The 20,060-nt window shown below is 33.2% G+C and overlaps 2 long non-coding RNA genes across 3 annotated transcripts in view; both read left to right on the top strand.

Moving 5' to 3' along the window:
- The window catches only part of LOC109614020 (uncharacterized), a 44,386-nt gene extending 35,631 nt beyond the window's left edge, over nt 1–8,755 (top strand). Inside the window, exons 3-4 of one of the 2 annotated variants that reach the window (XR_002195320.2) lie at nt 7,074–7,201; nt 7,265–7,539. This is a non-coding gene — a long non-coding RNA (uncharacterized LOC109614020). Of the gene's footprint in view, nt 1–7,073; nt 7,202–7,264; nt 7,540–8,503 lie in introns of those variants that run through there. The other variant, XR_002195321.2, reaches the window with a different exon arrangement.
- A 7,864-nt stretch (nt 8,756–16,619) lies between these two features.
- LOC131806277 (uncharacterized) overlaps nt 16,620–20,060 on the top strand; it is a 66,110-nt gene continuing 62,669 nt past the window's right edge. The window contains exon 1 of the long non-coding RNA XR_009343992.1: nt 16,620–16,656. This is a non-coding gene — a long non-coding RNA (uncharacterized LOC131806277). The remainder of the gene's footprint in view (nt 16,657–20,060) is intronic.

Genomic DNA, 20,060 nt, shown 5'->3' with positions numbered 1-20,060 from the left:
ATTTGGTATTGGGTGAAGAATAGTGATGAAATTACCAACAGCGTTTTCTAGGGTTTAGAGACGTTGAAACAGTTTTGGATGGAAAAATTGTATGTGTGTCCATTGTGCAATGATTTTACCAATATCCTCCTCAGTAAACTTCAAGATGAAAGGTTTTGACAACTTTTTGGTGTAAAGGTAAACATTTTCCTATTATTCTTTGTGAAAAGAAAAAAAAATAATAGCACTTAAAACCTTAAAATTTAGTACGATGTATGAAGTTTTGAATAAAAAAATTTGTCGAACTGTACAATTTGTGCATTTTTTGCTCGAAATGCAAACAGGTTGACTTACATGACATTTGGTTTCAACAAAATGGTGCCACATGCCACGCAGCAAGTCTATCAATGTTCTCACTGAGAGAGGAGATCGGTAAACATTTTATTTCATCTCAATGGAACAACATATGACAACTATAAACCAGTAGGTAAAAGCCAAAGCGGGGCCGACTATATGCACTAACATACATATTTAGTACTACCAAACTGTTTATAATTTCAAGCAAGCGTTTCGAAGCGAATGGGCCAAAATACCGCAGAGCAACATTCAGGCAGCGTGTGACTGTTTCATTGGCCGTTTGAAGGCCATAATTCGTGCGAAAGGTGACCAATTTGAACAAATCTAAACTTATTCTAAAATTTGATGCTAAATCCGACTTTTTTGCTTTCATTTAATAATAAAAAAATATTTGAAGTAGATCATACCACCTATCAACACTTGCCTTTAGAGTTAGTTCAATAACATTGCAATGGAGAAGGATTATGTTAAAAAATATATAAAATTGAATCAGTGATATTTGTCTTGTTTCCTAGAAAGTTTACAAATCAATTATTTGAAAATACACAAAATTTTATAGACTCTGTTTTTATTTATTTTCTTTTTGGGTTTATTTCTACACACTGTTATCACGCCAACAGATATTTTTAAAGTTGACCAAGGTTTTCAACTATCTGGACAGAGAACTCATAAAATTTCTATACAGGGTGAGATGAAAAAACTGCAACTCCAACTTCAGACTGCTGTAATTTCTAAGCCACACGTCCGACAACTGTTAAAATCAATCCAGTGACAGCTCATTTTATTGTTTGCAAGCGTACAGAAGCATTTTGGAGAGAATTTTCCAAAAAAAAAAAAAATATTCGTGATGGAATTCAAGCTTGATAGTGTGATTTTCTTAGACTCACCTGGAAAACCACAAGTGGCTATCGTTAGAGCACTCTAGCATTTAAATCTGAATATATCTTTTGTGTCTCGTAACATCGCTCGTTACCGTGATACTGTTAGCGTAATCCGACTTCAAGGAAGTGAACGGAAGAAAACAGCAACATCAGCAGAAATGTTTCAAAAGTAAAAAGCGACTTGATCGAAACCCGCGTCGCAGTGGGTGAAAAATGAAATGTACGCTGAACATATCCCAATATTCCATTCGGCAAATATTAAAAAATGAGCTCGGGGTCGGGGCCATTGAAATTCCAACAAGTGCAAGAACTTACACCGCAATAGAAAGAAAATAGACTCAAAAGAGCTAAAGAGTTACTTCGCTTGGCCAAAAGGGGTGAACTGCCGAATTTGGTTTCCTCCGATGAGAAAACATTTGTTGTCCAGCAGTTTGTAAACAAACAAAATGATCGTGCCAGCTGAAAATGTGTTCCTTCGGTTGGCCCCCAGAAGTCAAGGGCCGGAAATGGTGGACTATTGTGTGTCTATCACTGTCTATCACTTCAAGCAAGCGCTTCGAAGCGAATGGTACAAAATACCGCAGAGCAACATTCGGGCAGCGTTTGACGGTTTCATTGGTCGTTTGAAGGCCATAATTCGTGACTCGGGCTCTGTCATCCCCTTGCCTGAGAGTTAAAAACCTAAATAATATAGCATACATATTAAAAAGTATTATATATAAATAATTAAAATAGACCCATGTAAGTTGATTCTTGGGAGTAGAGAAAGACTAAACGCACATTTTAGGTCAAATCGATTCGAAAATATAATCAAACCCCTCAAAATAGGTAAAATTAGGAGGTACTTTTATTGAGCGCTACTCCAAAACATTGACATTGTAAAATTTCTGCGAAGAGGTATTCTACCAGAAGCTAGATGCCAAATAAGGGCAAAATCAATTGAAAAATGTGACCAAAACCCTGGTAAGAACTAAAACCCTGGTAAGAACTAAAATAATCGGATACCTTCACATAAGAGTTATAATGAAGCATGGTTCTATACTTATAATTATTTGAAAGAATTTGTTTTTCCTTCTAAAATCTCAAATTACCAACATTTGAGGAATTTGAAAGGGACTTTATCATTTGAGGGGGGCTATATCATAATGTAGACCAACCTGATACATATTTTGTACAAATGATTCCTCATGTAACCCCTAGGACTGTATCAAATTTAAAACTTTGTCGTAATTTTTGCAAAGTATAGGGCAAAATATTTGCGGCCCTTTGTGGTTAAGCTATATAAAATTGACTCTAAAAAAGTTAGATCCGGGAACCCCTCTTTTGGGATTTTTATTTACCAACCGAATAATTCCTAAAACCCAAGATTGTCTACGGCGCAGTGTAATTATAAATAAACTAGCTGACCCGGTCCGCGTTGCCGGCCCGTAGTTTTTGTCTATTATGTATATTTGTCAAAGCATAATTATTTACAGATATGACTGATATAAGTGTTCACGTACTGGTCGATTAAAAGTGTTTTAAAATATCTGTACCCATATTTAAGCCGTGTGCTTCAATATTTAAACCGTGGACTTCAAATATGTGTAAAAGTTTATATCAATCTTATCCCCATGTAAGGCATCAAATTAATTTTTAGTATGGTAAAAATCGTAGCAAAATTTTCCAGTCAAATGAGCAGTAATTTGGAATTTACTGTATTTTGTACACCTCATAATTGAGGGCTGAATGATTTAGGAATAGCCAAAGTTATTTACTTTTTAAACCCATTAGCACCTCAGATTTTGAATTAGAGTCCTCATAAGTCGCCCTAATCATGTCGGTCTGTTTCTCCGCCAAAAGGTGGACTTGAGGGGGTACTATTACATGGAGAAAATTCTAAAATTTGCAGATATGTTTAATTTTTTTTTTGTTTTTTTTTTAAGATTTTCACCTCCCAAATACACATTTTTAGCCAAATCCTTTGAAATATGGTAAAATCAGGAGGTACCTTTATATGGGCACTACTCCGAAACATCGACCATCATTGAAAACTTTCTTTTACCCCTTATAATCCAAGATGATAAATAGAGGCCAAATAAAAAATATAGCAGAACAATATAGCATGTCAAACTGAAAATAATTTCGCGCGTTTTAAATAAGTAAAAATAGTTGTATCCACCTCAGAATTGAGGGCAGAATGATTTCAGAATAGTTAAATATAATTACAATTTTACACCCATTACTGTAAAACGGGAATTAATTTTATTTGCCATTTAAATTGTAAGTTGGAGACCCCATAAAGTCCATATTTTTCATCATAGTATAATTCAATGACGATTCAACAAATATTCGGCTCCGTGCTACTGTCTTATATTTGTAATTTGTTCATGTTTTCACAATTAGTTTCATATAGATGTACATCCCAAATCTACGTTCTCAACCATTATTCTCTGGGGGGTTACAAATTCAATAGAATACAAAATTTTCTTTTCTGATCACACATTAGATGTGAAAGTGGACTTGGGGATACTCAAATGTGGGGACTTTACTTAAATAAATTCCTATCTGGCAATGATGATTCAACAAATATTCGGTCCCGTGCTACTTTCTTATATTTGTAATTTGTTCATGTTTTCACAATTTATATCATATAGATGTACTTTCCTAACCAATATTCTCTTGGGGGTTACAAATTCAATAGAAAACAAAATTTTCTTATTCAAAATAATAAATAAATAATTCAAATTGAGATGAGACGGCTAAGCTGTGGCAGCGATTCGACAAGGTGACAGTCCAATGAATAGTGTTTACTGCTACGACGCCCATCTCCCGCTGACGTTTGATCGCGTCACTACAGCTCAAGGAATAGAGCGTATAGCTACGACATCCATATTCGAGCGAAGGAATATTCTTCCCAATAGCTCGATTTAATTCTACCAAGGTAGCACGCCGTTTCTTCTTCCCAGCTCATCAATCATCAGTAACAGACGACTGCGCAAGGTGTGTGGAACTCACCATCTTTTATACTCTTTGGTCCACTTCTGTGGAACCACAACCATAAAGGGTTTACACTTTGAATGAAAATAACGACCAGTGCCTGAGGGTACATCTGTCGGCAAATCCGACAGATACCTTTAAACTTGTTCAATTATCAACGTTTCTACCCTTTTAAAATGACTACAATTTAAAACAATTGAATTTTTTCTTTTAAGAGTCGATGCGAACACGTTTTTTTTCAAAATTGAGGTTATTTGTCAAATGTATACCCTTGGTCGACAAATGAAATAACATTTACAAAATGTTTAGATTTAGAAGTCAAATATTTTTAATAGTTGCAAATCTAGTTAATTTCAACATGTTGTGAATCAAAGCGTGAGTGTTCCCCCTCGCCAATATTAGGGCGTATGAATAATGTCACGTATAATTACAAAAATTACTCATACGGCATGTACAACACAAAGGGATTTTACGGGTATATTCGAACATTTTATAGCATTGTAATTTATAGCATTCATAGCATTGTAAGCTTTATAATAATTACTTTTTCCTGAAAATTCAGGCAATTCTATCAAATATTATTAACGAATTCACCTATTGCAAAAGGCAATATAATTTTCCCTATGTTTGGAAAGCGTTCCTGCGTTTGATACTTGATAGTAAATTTATTTACCATTTTTATTCCCCTGATAACGCCACAATTGCCATTAATTTCGTACATTTTGTAATTTCATTTTGTGGCACTGCAGAGACCACAATTGAAATGCTATCAACGAATTACTCGCAAATAGCAATTTATTAGTGCTCTGCATCAAAATGAGTTTGTAGTTTGCCATACAATAAAATTACAATAAATATTTTCTGCATCAGAAAAATGAGGAATTCATATTGAATGCAAACTTAAGCGATATAGGTGAAATGTTGTTATTCGAAGAATGAATGTGAAAATATCTATAATATCTTCAACAAATGCCAATAGAGGCAGGTGTTAGCCAAGTACGGATGATTCGTTTAAGAATTTGGAAGTGCTTTATTTGTCAAGACCTTGGTATCACGCCAACATATTCTTTTTTCCCTAAGTTTGCCAAGGGTTTCAACTATCTGGACATGGAACTCATAAAATGTATATCTGTTCCTATTGGTATCAAAGCAAAAGTGCCCCTGACGATACTCTCTATTAGATGTCACATTAGAGGTTCCAATTTTTGGCGTTTTTCGACCCAGGTATTTTCATTCCCTTGCTGGGGACGCTTAAAACCGTTGGAGTATTTGACTAGGAAATTATTGTCTTCCTAAGGGAGTATTGTACTTCCTCTGATTACGGCTTGTTATACCCTCCACCTTGGAAAGGAGGGCATATTAACTTTGTCATTCCGTTTGTAACATCCTTAAATATTCGTTTTAGACCCCATAAAGTATATATATTCATAATCAGCATAAAATTCTAAGTCGATTTAACGATGTCCGTCTGTCTGTCTGTCCGTCTGTCTGTCTGTCGAAATCACGATACAGCCCACATTATTTGACGTAGAGCGCCAAAAGCAGAGCTATTTGTATTGTGTCTAGGATGGTTGGTATTGAAAATGAGATATATCGGTCTACGTCCTGGTATAGTTCCCATATAACGGTACCTCCCGATATTCGGTATTTCGATGATTTATTCCACATTTTTTCACGGATTTGTCTGGAAATTTGTATTTGTAGGTCATAACGGGTCCCTGAGAGTGTGGCAAAACATAGCATGTATAGGTCCACGTTGTGGTATAGCCCCCATATAAAGGTACCTTCCGATATTCAGTATTTTAGTGTTTTTGCCACATTTTTTTTCACGGATTTGTCTAAAAATTGGTATTTGTGGGTCATAATGGTTTCCAGCTCCGGCGGCGAAGCATTGCATGTATGGGTCCATGATTTGGTATAGCCCCCATATAACGGTACCTCCCGATATTCGGTAATTTGATGATTTTTGCCACATTTTTTCACGGATTTGTCTGAAAATTTGTATTTGTTGGTCATAATGGGTTCAAGTTTCGGTGGCGAAACATTGCATGCATGGGTCCATGATTTGATATAGCCCCCATATAACGGTACCTCCCGATATTCGGAATTTTAATGGTTTTTGCCACATTTCTTCAAATTTTTCTTTTACCCTAAGGTGGAGGGTATTAAAAGTTTGACCCGGCCGAACTTAATGTTTTTTTACTTGTTTTTACTATATATTCCATTGTTTTTACTATATAACCAAGAAGGTATTACTGATATAATTTAATGAACCGTTAGTCTTATAAAATAAAATCAGGATTTTGTTGTTATGCTCTTAACACAGCGAATAAACAAATAATCATCAAACTGGCAGCGGAAAAACGATGTGCACACAAATATAATTTTTATTTATCTGCGGAATATTAGAAGCCACAATTCCTTAGTGTGACCTATAAAAGCAATACATGGACAAATTAACAGTTTCACAGAATATTTGTGATACTTTTTCATACAAAACTGAGATTGAGATTAAGACATAAAATATTATTGGGCAATGTGTTGGCCATTTACACCATTTCCAGAGACTCGCAGCTGATAGGAAACCAATTGTCCTAAAGTCACATTTTAAGGCCATTCGCCTTTTGGCAATGCCCACAAAGCAAACACTGTTTGTTTTGTGTTTAATGCCATACAGACATTAAACACATTTCTTCAATATTTTTATTGCAATATTTTCCTCCTTCTGTTGGGATGGCAACTTTTATTTTATTTGTATATTTTCACACACCAAGTTCAAGGCGTGGTAAATTCATTTTTTTCTTATGCCAATTTACCGCAGTTTTTTATTTGATGTTTTTTTCGTCGTACAACCAGACATGTGTTCCATGCTTTCAGGCAATGGCTGTTACTTTCATTGTGAAATTTGTTGTTTGAAACGTCTTGATGGGGATTTTCTCGGTGTCTGTTCAAAACATGTTATTTCGAACAGCAAGGTGTCTGATATTCAAGAAAACGCCATTAAAGTGAGCAATAATTAAAGCAGTCAACATATACGGAAATCATTTAATTTTTTTGTTTACCCTCAGATATATGGTTGGAACGGTAAAAATTTTCCTCATCGTTGGACCAAATCCGTTTAAGTACATTTAAAGTCTATGTAGGGGAGCAGCCGATTTTATGAAAACTTTGAACATGGTTATATTATTGTTAAAAATAAGTCGAATGCGAATATGGGCAACATCAGTCGACTCCTTCAGATACCCCCCCCCCACAAAACGTCAAAATCTTAAAACAAACAAAGAAAAAAGCTGTACGATTGGCCGGGTCAAACTTTGAATACCCTCCACCAGTTGGAACGAATTTGGCAATTCTCAAAAAAAAAAAAAAATAATAAAATATGTTAAAATTTTGTTTAAATCTTAAAAATACCGAATGTAGCTGTTATACGACGAAGTGGGCCTATATAGATAACATTGGAGGGTATAAAAATTACGTTATAACAAGTAAAAAAGCAGTTTGACCTGGGCGAATATACTGCTTTTTACTTGTTATAACGTAATTTTTATAATAAATTAATACGAAATTTGAAACAATTCCGGTGAAGTTCGCAAACAATCATCAAAATACCAAATATAGGGATGTACCGGAGCCTACACGAGAACATCAATTTTCTGTCATAGACTTTAGTATCCATTACGAACTGCGAATACCAAATTTAAAACATATAATAATATTGTCGCAAAAATGGCCAAAATACCGAAAATATCGGGGCTATACCAAAACGAGGACATACATGGCCCATTTTCAATACCAAAAGTCCTGCGGACAAAATATACATTTGAGTAACATTTTATCAACCTACTTCATTTCGTTCGGAATCTAAAGAGATTTTCATGGGCAGACAGACAGACGAAAGGATATCGTTAAATCGACATAGAATTTTATGCTGTTCAAGAATATATATATATGTATATATATATATATATATATATATATATATATATATATATATATATATATATATATATATATATATATATATATATATATATATATATATATATATATCTTGTGGGCTCTAAAATTTATATTTCGTGGAAAGGGAATCTTTCCATCTCTCCATACTATGATGGAGGGTATGACAAGAGCTGAAAAACATATGAATATTACTATCGACAGGATGTATCTCAAATTAATTAATTAAAGATTGTTGTATGAAAAAAGTTTGTTTTCCTCTTCTTTGTTCTTCGTATTTAATCAAAAGAAAACAAATTTTATTGAAAAGCCCAAAACTTTAAGGTATATTTTTTTCTCTTTTCAAGCAGCTACTTTTTCCTTTTGATTGCTATGAACTGAAATGTGAAAGATAGTTAAATTATCGATGCTAAATCAAGAGTCTGTCAAAATGTTTTTCTCCCGTAAAGAACAAAAAAACGAAAACACAGACACACTTTTTTACCTGACAATTGCTGAAAGGAGAGAATGCTACCACCTGTCAAATTGAAATTTTTTTTAAAAAACTGTTCTGTAAATAAGAAGAAGGAAAAATAAATTGATTTTTGTTGCTATTCAATGAAGTGCTAAATGGTTATATATTTTAGGTGTGACGTGTTTAAGGTGTATTGAAATGCATAACAATTTTTTTCCAATATAATCCATGGCACATCAAAAAAAATCTCGGTTTTCCCATGAGTGGAAATAGAAAGCGAAATCACGCCCGCAGCTCTACACGTCCTTAATTTTTTAAGCTATCCAGGCTCCAAATATTTTTACAGAAAATTAGAGCTATCTGTTACATTAAAAAAGTATTGTTTAAAGTTGTAATTATTTATTTATTTTCATTGTCATCCTTTTCGATTCCTTTTAAACTCTCTTCTCTTGTATCTATTTCTTCGTAATCTCATTAAATTGTGAATCAATTTTCCATCATTAGTCAAGAATGATTTATTTTCAATTATTCGTCCATTTCGAATTAATTGCATATCCTTCCAAATGCTGCGAAAACAACATGACCGAGACAAGAAAGTCCCTCCCAAATGATGTGACCACAGTTTCGAGTCGAATGAAACATTTTTAATTTAAGAGATATCTATTGTAACGTACCCATCCCATTAAACCAACAATAACACGGTCACCGATACAGAAGACTCACATATTTACAAATCACTGAAAGCCGCAGGGTAATTAAAACGTGTGAAGAAAAGAAAAAGATGACATTATAAGAAGGAAACAAATTAAAAAGCATATTTTCTATCTGTTTCGCAAATAGAAAACGGAAAAAAAGAAGAAGATGAAACATAAAGGGCTAGACAAAAGGGCAAAATATCAACTGCTGTTTGATGATGAAGGGATTGAAATTAATAGAAAATTTAGTGGCTTCTTCCGAATTCTTCATGGGAGCTTTTAAAATGAAGAGTAAATAAGTAACACTATTTATGGGTTTTACATAATTTTTAATTATTATTATTAGGCGCCAATTTCCTAAATATTTTTGAAAACCCATCAATACCTCAATTTAATTGCTGAATAAATTTTTGCCAGGTACATTACAATGCGAAATTTTAATATCTATAGATTTAAAGGTAATTAAATATTACTTTTGTTTCTAACGGAATGAGACAGTCCTTAAACCTTATAATAGTTTGTTTGACACTTTCACATGTACATTTACAGTATGGAAAGGGATAAAAGTAACATGGAGAAGGAAGCGAGATACACTCATAGTTACTTTTGAGGATCTTCATTGAATCTCTTTCTGAGTCGATTTATGCATGTCAATCCAGCTGTCCATGCATTTCTGTAAATAAAATGCAGGTAGCACTTATTATCCGATTGAGATGAACAATATTTGTTCGTCCCAAGGACGAACCCTATTGAGAATGGTGAGAATCGGTTCAAATTAAGATATAGCTCCCATGCATACCTTCAACCGATTTCAGGTTATTTGTGCACCAAATGGCCAATATCAGTCCAAATTACCTGAATTGTGGCACATCCGACCGAATTAAGCCTAGAATAAAGTACATCACATTTGGGGAAAATCGGTTCAGATATAGCTCTCATATATAGGTTTTATCCGATTTGGGGTTTTAAGTCCCTCACATTCGTAATATTTGATACCGGACATAAGATATATCTCCATATACATCTTCATTCAAAATGGGATAGATTTTTTCATATTGAACCAAATTTTTCCCACCTGTTGAAACTAGATCTGGTATATCTATTGCTCCAATAAATATTTTTTTAATATAATTCTTATCGAAGTCAAATCATGCACTATTCAACTATGTTATTTGGTACTAGAGGTGCAAAAGCCTCCATGAAATTATTTGGAAGTCAATTCAGTGTTGGATTTAGTCGCCAAATGGGACTATTCTAAAGCCATGACACGCTATGCAAATAAGGTTCATAGTTGGTATGGTCTATTTCACATAAATTCCCAATATAATTTTTATACCCTACACCACAAGGTGGTCAGGGTATTATGTCTTTGTGCATTTGTTTGTAACAGGCAAAAGGAAACGAGATAGACCCATAGTTCCTTTTGATGATCTGCATAGAATCACTTTCTGAGTTGATTTATGCATGTCAGTCCGTCTGTCTGTCAGTCCGTCTGTCCATGTATTCTTGTGAACAAAATGCAGGTTGCATTTATTATCCGATTGAGATGAAACTTTGCAAACAACATTTATTTGGCCCAAGGACGAACCCTATTGAAATTGGAGATAATCGGTAAAAATTTAGATATAGCTCCCATATATATCTTCGTCCGATTTGCCGTTTATTGTGCACCAAACGTGTAATATCAGCCCGAATAGTATGAAATTTTGCACATACAACCAAGTTAGGCCTGAAAATAAGTATGCCAAATTTGATCGAAATCGGTTCAGATATAGCTATAGGTCCCATATATATTGTTCATCCGATTTGTTATTTTTGTCCTCCGCAGCCGTAATATGCACTCTGTAACAACAATATTTGGGGAAATATATCAAATGCAGCTCAGAAATACCTTTGCTAAATTTTATCGAGATCGGTTCAGATTTGGATATAGCTCCCATATATAACTTCGTCCGATTTATCGTTTATTGTGCACCAAATGTCTAATATTTGTTCAAATGGGATGGAATTTAGCACTTACGACCGAATTGACTCTAGAAGATAGAGTGTCAAATTCGGTGAAGATCGGTTCAGATATAGCTATAGCTCCCATATATATTGTTCATCCGATTTGTTGTATTTGTTACCTACAGCCGTAATATGCACTCCGTAACAACGATATTCAGGGAAATATATCAAATACAGCTCAAAAATATCTTTGCCAAATTTTATCGAGATCGGTTCAGATTTGGATATAGCTCCCATATATATCTTTATCTGATTTCAAATTAATTTTGCACCAAATGGGCAATACAAGTCCGAATTTTAAAGATACAAATGCTTTGGCATATTTAGTCCTTTGAATTTTAAATTATAATTATAATCATAGCGTGTATGATTGAATTCTCCCATAAAAACTTTTAATTATTAAGTGAAGCTCAACTAAATTAGCAAAGTGGTGTAGGGTATCATAAAATCGGCACCGCCGACTTTAGGACTTTCTTTACTGGTTTTTCTTACGGGAGCTCTACTAACCATGCATTGTGGTGTAGGGTATCATATAGCCGGCTCCGCTCGACTTTTGACCTTTCCTTACCGGTGTTTGCTTACATTTATGTAAATATTTTCTTGTATACAATGGAAATATAGATTTTTCTTCTTTAGTGGTCTATGGTGAAATTTGAATTTTTTGCTTTGACGTCATCATTCTAAAATTATTCAGTGCAATATTCGATAAAAGCTAAATAACAAAAAAAAAGAATGGATAAAAGCTGCAACATTTAGTTTTGTTCTTGTACATAAGTTCTTTTTTCTCTGTTAAACTTTGGCATAGAACAAAATCTATTTCCTAAAACGGCAACTGTTGTTGATAAAGTTTCAACATAATTCCAAAGAGGAAATATATCGTCAATTCAGAAGTTATAACAAACTATTCCATTCAGTTGTAAATGACTATCACAGGATGATTTTTGTACAGGAAAATTTATTATGTCCATAGGATGTGAGATCATAGCTAAAAGTTTTATCACAAAAGCCTCCGAGCAAATAACAAATAAATTTTCTGTAAATGTAGCATGAACTCCAATGGTAATTTTCGTGCAGATTTCGAAATTTTTTAAACCGCACAAAAGTCTACAATAATGCTAATAAATAGGCTGAATGGAATATTTAGTTACTAATAGAAATTTAATAACTATATTTCTGAAAAAAGGACTAATCTGAATAATATCTCTCCCATTGTCATATTCGTCCGGATTTCGAAATTTTTAAAACCGCACAAAATGTTGTCTGCATTAATGGTAATAATTAATAAGAATAAGAGAAGATAGCAGCAATCACAGATGAAAAGTAAGCATGCATTTTCCCAATCTTGTTTTTCCTACGAGGTTGAACATAAAACCAATACATTGGTATTATTAGCCTGACTATGGAGACTCACTGTATAACTGACCCCCTAAGTTTCACACATTAATGGCATATAGTATAGTATTATACCCTCAACCCTTTTTCTTCGTCTTCTTGAAATATGCACATTGTATTAAAATAAATTCATGACCAACCAACACTGACAAGGATTCAAAATAAATCAATTTCTCAGATCAGTCCAATAGAGTTAATGGAGCACAAATGAAAGTATGATCAAGTAAATTTACACTATTAATTTTTATCCATATACTTTCCATGAAAATAAAGAACATGGACCAAAATATTAATTACTTTATACATTTCCAAATAGAGTGAATAAATCGAAATTTCTTACAAACTTAACGAAATAATCCATTTCATTCTTATTCCACAACTTTTACAAATCCTTTTTAATTCCTTTTAATGTCAAAAGCCTGTTCTATACATTTGTGAGTGTATATATATTTTACAATCACAAGAGAAAGGGAATATATTTATTGATGACTGAAGGATAAGTAGACTCAAAAGTATAAGACCATACTATATGCTATGGCTAACTACCAATTAGTACTTGTCAATTGCAATTTTATTTAAATGAGTTTCGATTTCACAACCTAACTTAAAGTTGATCCTCTTTTATAAACGTGAAAGACGATGCAAATAATAAAATGGACTTGAGTAATGAGCTTTTTTCTTCAAATCAAAGAAATAAGAAAAAAGTCAATGTTTACAGTTAATTACAAAAGTTTGCTAAAAGGATGGAAGGGGGAGGGTTTAAGTTTTAGATTCAAAGACAAACCATAAAAACGGTTAGGCGGCAGCTACCACGTTGTAATGAAGATCAGTAATCAAAATTAAAACATAATGGCAGGGAACCATCTTATAACAAAATCCATAATACATATAAACGCCTAAAGAAAGGACAAAATTCGGACACAAAATGGTATAAAATATCGATATAACGCGAAAAAAATAAATCTGTATTGTTTAGGGTATGTAACGAAACCTAAAATAAGTTATTTAGTTTCAGTTCATTTTATTGGAAATTTCAAGATTGTTTTCGATAATCCTTTATGCTAGTAAAGGTGCAATTGACGCATAAAATCTTCTAGTGTAGATATTAACATGTAAAAATACTTGGAATCGGAGTTATTCTTACAATGTGGGTTAGGATAGAACTTTGATATTAATAGTTGATTTATATAAAAATCAAAACTCTATCCTAAATATTGCTAAATATATCTCAAACTATATTTAGTTTTTCTTTTTTTGAAAATGTATGCCATTTTATGGTGCATATTAAGTATAACAAGTAAGCAAAGGCTACAGTCGAGCGGGGCCGACCGTTGAATACCCTACAACACTATAATAAACGACACAGTTTATATAGGCGAGATACTCGAAAGAATTCCACAAGATATTGTGAAAAATAATAAAAGAAAACCATCAGGTTTCGTTCTCTAATTTTCGAATAATAGCAACTTTAATTAATTTACTCATTTCCAATTTATTGGCAGATGTTGCACGTAAATGGTCTTCCTAGATCTGGAACCAATATTTCCCAAAGACCTATAATCTCTCAGAAGTGGCAAAAGATTAACATTTATTATTGGTTTTTGACTGAAACGCATCTATATGAGATACAGACATTTGACTATATTGTTCATCGAAATAGTCAGAAGTGCGTCTTTCCTGTATTTGTGAATTCTCCAAAAAGTCTCTGGAATGGACATTTTTGTATTTTGTCTACAAAAGTTGGCAAACTATTTCACACATTGAATATTTTTGGATGGCCATCCAAAACTGCTTGGCTTTTGCAATGCCCGGTAACCCCCATTCAAATGTGCCTGAGGATCGGGCAATAATTACGACCTGCTGACAATTTTTTGGTCCATTTCAACCCCTAAATATATGGCGATCATCTCCAAAAAGAGTAGGCTTCTATTCTGACCCGAATCTGATCCCCATGCAAAATTTCGTTAGGATCGGGCCATAAATGCGATCTGTATATGATATCCTAATATCCTAACTACTTAGTTTTGTTAGCTGTAAAAATATTACCAAATGTTTAATTCAAAATGAAAATATGCCAAAAATATGACAAAATTGAAAAAAAATATGAGGAAATATTACAAAATCAAAATTTTCATCTTTAGAGAGATATTTTTATGCGATTTTTTAAACGTTTTATCTTTCCTGCCAGGAGGCCATTCTGAATTAATGGGAACTGTCGAAATCAATTCAGCCATTCTCGACATATAAGAGATCTTTCAAGCATATCTTCTTTGATAGACATATATATCGCACATATTTTGCTATATATCCGTTTTGTTGGATGTTAACATCAATGTGAAGATCAGAAGTAACCTTGTCATGGCTTTGTGATTTTGCCGGGATTAAAAATATTATTGAAAATTTTTGAATTTTTTCAACACAAAAGATATGGTCTATTTTACCCGCTAAATATTATCCGATGACCACCCAAATTGGTAGGCTTCTTCCCCGCCCTAAATTCTAGCTACATGCGAAGTTCCACGTCGACTGGTCTATAATTGCGACCTGTATAGTTACTGCAAAATCCGAATTTTTTTCAGTTTTTGGTCCATTTCGATCCCTAAATATTATGCGATCATCTCCAAAAGAAATAGGGTTCTATTCTGACCCTAGCCCCAACTCCATTCTAAATTTCGTGAAGATCGGGCCATAATTGCGACCTGTAGAGAGATTACAAATTAACATGGACAGACGGACGTATAAAGTGAGATTTTGACACGAATTGGATACGTATTAAACCCGTAAAGAAAGTCCTAAAGTCGGGCGGGGCCGACTTTATGATACCCTACACCACTTTGCTAATTTAGTAGAGCTCCACATAACAATTAACAGTTTTTATGGGGGAATTTAATCATACACGCTATGATTATAATTATTATTTAAAGTTCAAAGGACTATTTATTTATTATCCGATTAAGATGAAATTTTCCAAACAACATTTGTTTGGCCCAAGGACGAACCCTATTGAAATTGGAGATAATCGGTAAAGATTTAGATATATCTCCCATATATATCTTCGTCCGATTTGCCTTTTATTGTGCACCAAACGTGTAATATCAACCCGAGTAGTATGGTATTTTGCAAGTACGATCAGAATGGACCTAAAAATAAGTGTGCCTAGTTTGATCGAAATCGGTTCAGATATAGCTATAGCTCCCATATATATTGTTCATCCGATTTGTTATTGTTGTCTTCCGCAGCCGTAATATGCACTCCGTAACAACGTTATTCTGGGAAATATATCAAATACAGCTCAGAAATATCTTTGCCAAATTTTATCGAGATCGGTTCAGATTTGGATATAGCTCTCATATATATCTTTATCTGATTTCAAATGAATTTTGCACCAAATGGACAATACAAGTCCGAATTTAAAAGATACAAATGCTTCGGCATATTTGCTCCTTTGAACTTTAAATATTAATTATAATCATAGCTTTTATGATTAAATTCTCCCATAAAAACTTTTAATTGTTTTGTGAAGCTCTACTAAATTAGCAATGTGGTATAGGGTATCATAAAGTCGGCTCCTCCCGACTTTAAGACTTTCTTTACATGTTTGTGGTATATATTAAATATATAACTTTCATTTGTTCAAAGACTCACAATGAAATTTAATCTAGAATAATTCTAACTTCGATACTTTTTTCAAAATATGAAGTTTAAAGGGAAATTATGACACGAATATCATACGTGTTAAAAAGCAAGGACACAATTATCACTTTAAGTATATACATTTTGAATACAATTTTCATAAAAACTACTGCACCTAGGTATATTACTTATTATGAGATTTATAGTGAAATTTTTTGTGGAATATTTCTTCTTTTGACAATTTTCGCCTAAAACGAAATTTTTTGTTACTTTCAGGCGCCAACTCGAAAAAGTCTGAAGAAAAATATATCCAATAAATCAGGTAATATTTCCGGGTTTTTGGTAACATTGATGCAAAAATATTTTGAAAAACAGTGGAAATAGAGAAAAATAGGCGTCATCCTTCTAAAATTATGCTTTATTGGAGATTTTTGCACAAACTCACAAAAAGTTTGGATTTTACCATAAAATGCTAAAATGCTTTTGCTGGGCGTTGGGTAATATTTACAATATTTTTGGGACTTATAGTAGAATTTTATGATAAATAATTTTGTAGAATATTTTGACTTGCTACGACCCCGTTTATAAGAAGTTTTTAACCATATTTTAAAAAGAACCAAAAATACACCTTTTTGGCTCGTTTGAGTGGACCAAAATATATCCCGTATTTAAGCAATAATACCAAAGACAATACATATCTAAAATGCACGGATTCCGAGGAATCTTAATCCGATTTTTTTTCGTTAGAAACATTTTCACATTGATACTGATCCAAACAGCTGTTTCTTCTTTCATGTAATTTTTCACAAATCTCCTTTAATTTTAAATATTGCAGTTTCCTATAATTCAATGAATTTTATTTTTCTTTAATTGCTACTAGCTTTAGTTTCAGCCCCATGTAGTCATTGCTTATTTCCACAATTACAGCACACGTTGATAAAACTTAATTAAATAAATAAAAAGAGAATCGATATGCAAAATTAAAATGGGAATAGTTAAATGGGATTGTCCTTATTATATAATTAAAGTAGCAATGAAAGCAAGCAACATCATTAAACCTTTACGACTCTGCTTTAGTTTAATTTTAACATTGCCTCAAGTGCATGGCCTGAGCTAATTGAGCTTGGGCTTTCGAACGCAAAGAGAATGCGAAAGGTTAACACAAAAGGAAAGGGAACTTTCTATGTAATATGTTCAACTACCTAAGTCTAATAGTAGAAACAATCATAGTACATTAAAGAAGGAAGATTGTATGAGAGCTATAATACGATATTCGGTACTTTGTAATTTTGGTTACATTTTTCGGTCCGCTTGTTTATTTCTTAAAATTTATAGAGTAATAGTTTTGTGCATAAAAATTCCTTAGATTATTTCTTTTAAAACTACTTCTTTAGCCACTTTTCTTATTACAAACGAAAAGTTTTAAATTTTACAAAGCTATATTATATTTTAGAAAAATCACAATAATTTACAAAACAAAAAAAAAAAAACAGGAAGCCCAACCCACAAGTTTGTGGAAGTGTGATTATTGTTTGTTTAGCCTTGGCATGGCAGGGAAATATTGCAAAGCAGAAACCACAAATACAAGTTGTCGGCATCTTACACAAAAAATCGCCATAAAAACTTAAAATAATATACCGTTTAAAAGCCAAAGGAAATTTTGTGTATATGTAGTTTTTGTGCCAACCCTACTATACAAGCAAACAAACAATCAAAGGAAGAATGAGTGTAAGGATGTGCACTACTTCTGCAAAGGAAACGTGATTGTCAAGCGTGGTAAAATTTTGAAGTTTTTTTCCTTACATCCACTTATATTTAATACTTTTGTACAGAAATTTATGGAATCTCATTGTTAAGAAGGCAGTGCGCCTTTTTCCATGGAAATTCTGAAAAGCAAGAAATCCCAAATTTGCGAATTTCTTTTTAAGGAATATGAATAGTGTCTTTGTAAGAAAGAAGCTGGGTGAAACAGCTGCATTCAAGGAAATAAAGAAATTAATTTCCATTTGGAAAGGAGATAAGGCAAAGGTAAATGCGAACAAACAAATGGACAGGTATGAAATTTTTTGGCAGCAATTTTACAGTTATGTTGACTAAGCATTTGTATTTTTTAGCAGTTTCTTTTATTGTGGCTATTTTGTTGCCGCAGATTTGAATTTACTGCATTATGACAAATTTAAAGTTCTTTAGATTGTCTTGTGTTTGTTTTTATTTTTTAAAAAGCCAAATCTGTTTAACCCAAACAAAGCCTAAATAAATCGACTTTATTCAAAGACTTACAAAAGATGAGAATTTGGGGATAGGGGGTGGGCACTTAAAGTGGTCCACAGTCATAGAAATGTAGCTGGGTAGATGAGTTTGAGGTTGACGGAAATGTAGTACAAAATATCATATTTTTTAAAATTGAGGTGAAGTTTTGCATTTTTTTTATCCTTAAAAGGCATTACCAATAAATTGATTTAATTTACCTATATGTTTACTTCCTACTGTATATATATGTTATAAAAAGAATAAGAAATAGGTAAAAATCAGCAAAGTAACTAACTTTTAATACCTTTCATTTTGAAGGATCTTGAAAGGTAGGGGATAAACGATATCGGGGACCTATATATACAATTCTCTTCCAGGAGTTTAAGTACTCAGAAAGAACTCCTGGTGTGGAATTTCTGTCAATTCCATTGGAAAAATTTGGCTAAAATAATCAAAATCCCGAATATCGGGGGTACCGTTATATGTGGGAAACCTGCCTGCAGAGAATAGACTGATCTGTGCCAAATTTTAACTTCCTATCTTAATTCGTTTTGACTCTAGCTGAGAGAGGTACGGATGGACAGAGCTTAGAATTTTACGCTGATCAAGATTATATATACTTTCTTAGGTCTAAAATTATTATTTCAACGAGTTACAAAATGGAATGAGGAACTTAATATTCCCTCCATACTATGTATGGTGGAGCGTATAATCATCAAGAATCAAGTTTTTTTGGCATGAACTTATTTATGCTACGGAACATCGAAAATGTTTAAAATCGATCCATTCCACAATAACAACACGTATGCGCTGTTCAGAAACATGTGCCGAGATATTTTAATCCAAAAATATTTCATAAATTGAATATTTGTGTGAACTGATTGCTCAAGTCTGTAGTATTCTCCCATTGTCTCCCATACTCTCTATTACAGAGATCAATGTTTTCGATTGTATGAACTGTATTTAAGGCAACTAATATTTATTTTCCTTATACCCTCTACCATACTATGGAGGGTATATTAATTTTGTCATTCCGTTTGTAACTCCTCGAAATACTCATGTCAGACCCAACAAAGTGTATATATTCTTGATCAGCATAAAATTCTAAGTCGATTTTGGTATGTCCGTCTGTCTGTCAGTCTGTTGTAATCTCGCTATCTGACGAACCAATTGAGACAGAAGGCTAAAATTTTGCACACAAGTTTATTTTGTCAGTAGGCAGGTTAAGTTCGTAAATGGGCCATGTATGTCCACGTTTTCATATAGCCCCCATATAACGGTACCTCCCGAAACCGAAATTGTTTCAAATTTGGTACTTAAAGTTCGTAACGAATACTACAGCCTAAGGCAATTGTCCATGCAGGTCCAAGTCTTCGAATGCCCCCCATATAATGGTAAATCCGCATATTCGGTATTTTGATGATTTTGGCGATATTATTCACCGGAGTAGTTTCAAATTACGCATTTAGAGTTCGT

The sequence above is a fragment of the Musca domestica genome, unplaced genomic scaffold, assembly GCF_030504385.1.
Source record: "Musca domestica strain aabys unplaced genomic scaffold, Musca_domestica.polishedcontigs.V.1.1 7, whole genome shotgun sequence".
Taxonomy (NCBI): Eukaryota; Metazoa; Arthropoda; class Insecta; order Diptera; family Muscidae; genus Musca; species Musca domestica.
This window is presented reverse-complemented; position numbering and strand designations above follow the sequence as displayed.